The sequence below is a fragment of the Musca domestica genome, unplaced genomic scaffold (genome assembly GCF_030504385.1).
Source record: "Musca domestica strain aabys unplaced genomic scaffold, Musca_domestica.polishedcontigs.V.1.1 4, whole genome shotgun sequence".
Lineage (NCBI taxonomy): Eukaryota > Metazoa > Arthropoda > Insecta > Diptera > Muscidae > Musca > Musca domestica.
In genome coordinates, this window is record NW_026712328.1 from 10,111,925 (window position 1) to 10,120,092 (window position 8,168).

The following is an 8,168-nucleotide window of genomic DNA, read 5'->3' on the forward strand; positions in this document are numbered from 1 at the left end:
CAATGGGAAACCTTCCCGCAGAAAGGTTAGCAGTTTTCAAAAGACCATTCTATTATACAGGAATTGATTATTTTGGCCCTATAGAGGTTGCTGTTGGTCGACGAAGAGAGAAACGATGGGGAGTTCTTTTTACGTGTATGACTGTGAGAGCGATACATATTGAAATTGCTCCATCATTATCTACGGACTCATTTTTGTTAGTTCTCAAACAATTTATCTCCCGACGTGGAACTCCGATAAAAATTTTATCAGATAATGCAACCAACTTCAGAGGAGCTAGTCGGGTACTTTTGAAAGAAGTGGAGAAAATATCAAGTGCTGAGGTAGAGAGGAAATTTCCAACAATTGAGTGGGAGTTCATACCACCTGCATCGCCGCATATGGGTGGTGCTTGGGAGAGGATGGTACGCTCTGTGAAGCCTGTTTTAATGGACATTCTGCCCAAAAGAGAACTGAGAGAGGAATTTTTAAGAGCCGCTTTAGCTGATGTAGAGGACACTCTTAACTCTAGGCCATTGACATACATACCGCTGGAGTCTACAGATAAGGAAGCCTTAACGCCAAATCTTTTTTTACTTGACTCTTCAAGTGGTATAAGAGAGCGTGACTATTCGGAACATAGAGGAATGCCCTCAACTAAAATGTTTCGTTTATCAAATATGATTGCCAATGAGTTTTGGAAACGTTGGATACGGGAATACTTGCCGTGCTTGACGAGGAGAACAAAGTGGTTTAATAGGTCGGGCGACAACTTACAAGCTGGCGACGTTGTCATAATTGTTGATGACAACGCAAAAAGAAATGAGTGGTCGAAGGGAATGATAATCGATGTACACCGTGGTAAAGAAGATGTAGTAAGAAGTGCCGTCGTAAAGACAAAAATGGGCCTGTAGTAAAGTTGGCGAAACTTGATGTAGAATAGTAAACTCCTACTCTCCCTACGAAGTTTACGGCGGGGCTATGTTACGTCGCGATACGTAATTCGTACGCACCGTAAATTCAAATGCACTACTGTACAATAATGAACATTTGCATTCATGTAATACACAATTTTACAACCGTAAATGGTTGAAGAGAGTTAAGAGGTGATGACAACTCGTTCATTTCCTTTTATTCTCCATCCTGAAAAGTTGAATTTTATCAAAATTAATTTCTTTGGTTAAAGTCTTGAATTATCAATTCATCATAAATATCATCATATAAAACACAAGTGTATGTATATTTACTAATATTTAATCTGCCTTATGAATTTCATTGAATTTGAATTAATAAATTTGCAGATTTTAGCTGATTTCAACCGGCTACATATCTGCTTTGAAACTGCTCAATATACGTTTTTTACTTGAACCAAGCGACTGAACAATGATCAGTCAAGTGGCTTTAGACCCAATGCACGTTATTGATTTAGGGGTAACTATATAAATGTTGATGAAAGCAGTAAAAAATAAAATAAATGAAAAAAATTCAATTTCGAATAACGGAAATATATATAATTACTAGTTTCATTAAAAAATGTATTACTAAAGACTTCACAAGAATGCCTCGTGGTTTGGATGAACTTGCAAACTAGAAAGCTACAAAATTTCATCAATACTTATTGTACACTGGTGTTTTAGTCTTAAAAAACCATATTGGTGATGATTTTTATTACACGTTTTTAGTCTTTCATTGTGCAATAAGGCTTTTTTTTTCCTCAAAACGTTTCTATAATGTGCACAGTTTGCTTCATGTATATGAATGCGTCAAACATCACGGTTTGTTGTACAGCTTTTCAGCATATGGTTTTGAGAACCACTTGCAAATGATAAAAAAAAGATGTTCGCAAACCAACTGATATCATGAATCAATTACACAGACGAAATATCGAAATTTAAAAGAAGAGCCAAAAACATGGGGTTAAAAGAAAAAATTGACTTATTTATGGTTACTTAGGTGATGAATACTGGTTGAGTATTAAAACACCAGACAACATTTGTCTTGTAATTGAATATTGAAAACACTATCTACAAAATAATATCATTGCCCTTTGAAAATAAAGTTCTTTTAATGCCAATTCTTCATAGTTGCATTTAAAGTTGTAAAAAGCTAAAAAAATCTAATATTCTTAATATAGCCAACACTTATTATCTACACAATTCTAACTGTTATTGTCTACACAATCGTACAACAATTGTAATGGAAGGCAGAAATCTAAAACATCTAAATGCTTGCAACAGACTTTATAATTGTAAGTAAATTTATTATATTTTTAAATTTTCTAAAGCCATATTACTATGTTTTTCAGACTGTGCCAAATCAATGCTCTTTTTGCATAGAACTCAATGGTAGTTTTTGTTCAATATGGTGTTTCTTCTTTATTAACAAAATTGTTTAGTTTATAGAAATGATCAACACTCAAAATCAAGTAATGGCTAGAAAAATGGCTGAACAAAAAATATATAGCAACAGCTCTCAAAATTACAAAGTAAAGCATAATGTTTTTTCGTCATCATTAATTTTTATTATACAGATCTTTATTTAATAGTGACAACAGAACAACAAAACAAAATAATAGTGGAAATGTTAGCAGACCACAAAATGCAGCTGCAAACCCTCAATAGTTCCCAAAAAATGTAACATTGTTATACATTGTATAACTGTGAATTGGAGCATAATTTAAGTTTTCTTTTTAAATAGAATTTATTATTTATCTTTCCTTTTTTCATTGAAAAGTACCTGCAAAATGAATTATTTATTTATATGTTTTATACAATACACAAATCCGTTGTTTAATTTCTTGTTTTTCTCTGAGTGTATATATCGTTAAAACTGTTATACTTTCGTAGCTGTTCATATTAAATTCACATTAAAATAATCTATAAATTATTATTTATCATATTAAGCTTAAAGTGCTAAGTAAGATTAACAGTATTAAAAATATGTACACTCAGAGAAAAGCGCAAAAGTACTCTATGGACTATTTTGGATTAGTTTTGAACTACCCCTGGTCTGTTATGGACTACTTTTTAGACGCGTGCATGAATTAGTCGCATTATTTGGAGGGAATAGTTACAAAGATTCAATTGTTCACTAAAACACTCAATAGCATTGTTAAAGAAGCATCTCACATCAAAATTTTGGCTCAGAGTTTAATCAATTTTGTTGATAACATTTTGTAAAATTAACATAACAAGTAACAAAAAAAAAAAACGGATTGATGGACATGTATACATTTTTTAAACTAGCACGCACAATAACATTAGCATGTAACTGGTACAGCACTGTACAAAAATGATCCCCTATGTCACTTAGAATATGGCTGAGTCCTATAAGAAATCCAATTTAATATTTTATCGAAATTTAAATTTTGCAAGAGTTAATAATCAAAGCCCATTGAAGTTGCACAACAACATCTATTAGTTTACGCACATTTAATAGTTTTACTTCAAAATATTTCCAGTAACCGTACAATGTATCAATTCACATTTCAAACAATTTCCCAGATCACAATAATCGTCATCAACTAAGTTCACCTGAGGGTGTTTGTCAGTTCACCTACAAGACGCGTCCGCACGGCGGATAGGGGGGATGGATAATCACACTATTTTGCTCGAACTATGGCTATGACTAGCTACGAACTGGGTGGAGCGGAATAGTGTGATCACCCGTCCCAGGGAGTTTTTACTCCCCGCGGACAAAAAAATTGACTACGGGGGTGTTCCCCAAAAACAAAAAAACCGACATGGAAGAAGGAATAAAGAAAGAAAAAGTTACGGTGCAGGGCCTAAATAACCCAGTACCGACGGGTGTTTGTGATCCAGCCACGAGTTACACCCTGTCGTCATCCAACGATCGTGTGCAAATTTCTCCCGCAGATGTGAGTGCCTTGGCATCTGCGGTCGAAGGTATTGCTACAAGCACGCAGCCTCCGGGCAACAAACCAGACAAAGGGTCTGAAGAACTCAGGGGAAGCATACGCTCGACCCAGCCTTCAACGACAGGTAGCGCCTCAGGTTCCGAGTCCGACAGCAGCAGCAACAAAACTACCGTCCTGCGAATCCCTACTAAGGAAGAGGCGCACAACACGATAGAAGAAGTGAGTGACAGCGAAGCTGTCTGGGCCCAACGGCGAAAGCTCAAAAGACAACAAAACAGCAAAAATAATAAGGCGCAGGATGTTCCAAAGGGGGCCTTGAAGAACAGAGCACTATGAAGCCGGCGAAAAAAAGCTACCCACCTGCAGATGCTCCGGGTAAACTACGTCAAGGTCCTCGCAAAATAGGCTGTAACAAGAATCCTTTAGCCGAGGGCGACAAGGTTAGGCAAGCACCGGAAAGGTGCGAACGACCGTGAAATCTACTGCTAAATCAGGGGTTTCCGAAAAGGAATCACTTGCCCAACAGAAGAGGAAACGGACCGAGGAAAAGGGTACAAAGCCGCCTTTTTACGCAAAGACAGCCAAAAAACACTTGAGGGACGAAATGCATTATGCATTGACCGATTCCAACATAGGTTTAGGCAACTTGCATAAAGACCATTTGGAAGCCTTAGAGGAAATGGTCAATAAGAAAATATTGGATGATATCATGGAAGGTGGAGATCCAATACCTATCGTGAGCAGCGGAAGAATAATAAAAGTGCTCTTGAAGCTTACAGCGCATGCTAACACTGCCGCCCTAAAGGTGATTATCGAGAAGATAAAACCCCCGTGGGAAAACGGCAGCCTTACGTTGGTGAGGTGGAATGGAAATATATACCTAGCGTCAGTATACCTACCGTTCGACGCGCCGACATTACCACCTTCATCGGAACTGCAGCGGCTTGTGAGCAAAACATAACAAACTGGTAACGAAGTACTTGTATGTGGCGATGCTAACTCTCACCACATTGCGTGGGGTAGTACTAACATTAATAAAAGTGCCCAGTCCCTACCAGATTTTCTAAATACTAACGACCTAATAATTCTTAACATTGGGAATAAAGCGGCCTTTGTAAACAAAATTAGAGAGGAGGTTTTAGACATTACCTTTTGTTCAGGAAATCTTATAAACGAGATTCAGAATTGGAGGGTTTCGGAAGAACACCCTTTCTCGGATCATAGGTATATAAGGTTTGAACTAACACGGCTCCCGCCGAACCCAATACGTTTCCGGAACAAATCGCAGACTGACTGGATGAAGTATAGGAGACTAGTAAAAGAGAAGCTAGGGCAGGAAATTGAATGTCTAAGCACAGACGACGTAGACAGAGATGTCAATAGGTTAACGGAGACCCTTGTAAAGTCTTTCGAGGAATCCTGTCCACTTCGAGAGAGGAAATCTGCCTACGAAAAACCCTGGATGGCAGGGGAAATTCGTAACAAAGAAAAAGAAGTCAGAAGGCTTTACAACAGAGATTGTTCACATCGGGAGAGGAAATCTGCCTACGAAAAACGCTGGATGACAGGGGAAATTCGTAACAAAGAAAAAGAGAAACCAGCAGTATTCTGGGACAGCTACCATAGCAAACTTAAAGAATACAACAAAATAGTAAGAACAGTTAAACGAAGCACCTGCGAATTAGGTTGATAGTGTGAATGATGTCTCAAAAATAAAAAAGTTTCTTTCAAAAACCCATACACAAGCCGAGACAATGGTGGATGATATGGTTGCGACTGAGGATGCACCTAAAATTGATGAATCTATGGTAAAGGAAGCCGTCAGAAGTTTCAAACCGTTTAAGGCAGCAGGACCAGATATGGTCTTCCCGGCTCTGCTCCAAAACGAAGTGGACATTATCTCGTCCAACTTAGCCGGAATTTTCAACTCGTGCCTAAAGTTTGCGTATACCCCTAAAGCCTGGCAGGAATCCAGGGTAGTTTTTATACCCAAACCTGGGAAGGCAAGCTCAGTAATACCCAAGTCTTATCGACCGATAAGTCTAACATCATTCTCACTCAAAACCATGGAACGTACAATCGACACCAACAGCAGAATTGCAAACGATATTCTCAAATAAAAGGAGCATGTATACGTTAAAGGACGTTCATTGAAAACCGCATTACATGAGGTTGTACACCACATCGAGAGCACCTTCGGTAAGAAGATGTTTACACTAGCAGTATGCATTGACATCGAAAGTGCGTTCAACAATGTCAGCACAGATACACCCGTCCAATCCTTAGATAAGGTCGACCGGGGCCTAAGACACTGGGTAAACCACATGCTAATGAATAGAGGGATAAGCTGTGGGCTATATAAAGTTAAAATAAGGCACAAAGTTGGTCAAGGAACTCCACAGGGAGGGATATTATCACCCCTCCTGTGGTTTACTACCATTAACAGTCTTCTAAGGACATTAACCAAAGAAAGCTTTGAACCAGTCTGTTATGCAGACGACGTTATAATACTTCTGAGGGGAAAGAACCCTAACTTGCTGTGCAGAAGGGCCGAGTGGGCTCTGAAACTTGCATACACTTGGGCCAGACCGGGAGGTCTTAACGTTAACCCGGAAAAAACTGAGATATGTCTATGTTCACTAGGAAAAGAAAACTGGGCCATATCGTTGAACAAGACGATCAATATTTCCAATAAGGTTAAATATCTGGGTGTGATTCTAGATAGGAAACTTAATTGGAGGGACCACATCCAAGAAGGAGCAAACAAAGCTCATAGATGTTGGGCAACATGTAAAAGGGCTATAGGCTCTAAATGGGGTTTCAATCCAAAGATGACACACTGGCTATTCAAAAGCGTAATAAGACCTGTTATAACATACGCATCGTTAGTCTGGTGGACAGCATAAACATAAAAACTACATAAAAAATTTAATATCAAAATACTACAGAAAGTCCAACGAATGTGCTGTTTAAATATTTGGGGCGCAATGAGGACAACACCAACTAGGGCATTAGAGACAATTATATTTGTGAACCCAATATATATTCAGATACGGTATGAAGCCGCTTAGGGCGACGAACGAGTGGATAAGCAAAGACCACGCTACATACCATCAAACAATTTTACAGGTAACAACGGGAGAATCTATAGAAAATTTTGTATCGGACCGGATATCTGAAACTTTTGTAGCTGCCTCATGTGAAACATTAATCCCTACCAGAGACTCGTGGATCGACGAATTCCTACCACAAATGCCGACTGGAAACTGTTGTTAAACAGACGGCTCAATGCCTAGGGAGAGAGCGGGACTGGGACTTTTTATCGAGGATACGAACACCAAAATCTCTTTCCGCGTGTCCGATCACAATACGATCCTACAAGCGGAGGTCCGGGCGATTGCAGAGTGCCTCAACTGGCTTAATGCCAACACAAGACCGGCTACCGTAAACGTCCTAACGGACAGCAAGTCAGCTATAATGGCTATAACATCCAAAACAGTAACTTCAAAAACCGTTTTGGTATGTATAAATTCAATCAACAACTACTCTCAACACGGCGTAGTACGCATTATATGGGTACCAGGTCATACGGGAGTTAGGGGTAACGAGATAGCAAACTCTCTCGCCAAAACAGGCAGGGAATTAGCAACAATAAGCGGAGACAATCCAGTGCCGCTTAATGCATCACGTCTAGCGTTAAAGACATGGGCAAAAAACGCCCATATATCCCTATGAAACAATGAGGGTGTAGGGAAAACCACAAAATCTTATGGGTCGATCAAGATGAGATAAAAACGAAAAACCTGTTATTAGTGAGGTAACAGGCAACCTCACGGGGCACCTGGGCCTACAAGCTCATCTGTACAAGATAGGATGTGGGAAAGGCGAAACATTGGAACATTTTCTCTGCCAATGCCCAGCGTGTGCTAATTTCAGATCCCAATTCACGACTCCACACCAGACCTTAATCAGACCATGGTAAATGATATAAGACAGTTAAGAAATTTCATAAAGGCAACTTAAATTCAAATATAACAGACTGTAAACTGCCCGCCTTCTTCACAAAAGCCTTAGTCTAGAGCGCACAAAAGGCCTATACCGGCTTGAGTATATGCCCAACAGGGTATGCGGCGAATTGCTTCGCCCCCCTTTTCAACCTAACCTAAGTTCAGTGTGATCGTTGGCAAATTTATAGGTTTATGTAGCCCGCATTATACACATCAAAATACAAAATACTTTGCGCATTACTTTTGATGTTCACAGTTGAAAGGCAGACGTAACTGATCAAAATGTCTGCGTTCCTACTGGTTTT

General features: G+C 39.1%; 1 long non-coding RNA gene across 1 annotated transcript; it reads left to right on the plus strand.

Moving 5' to 3' along the window:
* Positions 1-1,513: 1,513 nt before the first annotated feature.
* On the plus strand, positions 1,514-3,590 carry LOC131804260 (uncharacterized). Its single transcript, XR_009343025.1, has 3 exons — positions 1,514-2,227; positions 2,285-2,464; positions 2,525-3,590. It is a non-coding gene; the product is annotated as an uncharacterized LOC131804260 (long non-coding RNA).
* Positions 3,591-8,168: the final 4,578 nt, after the last annotated feature.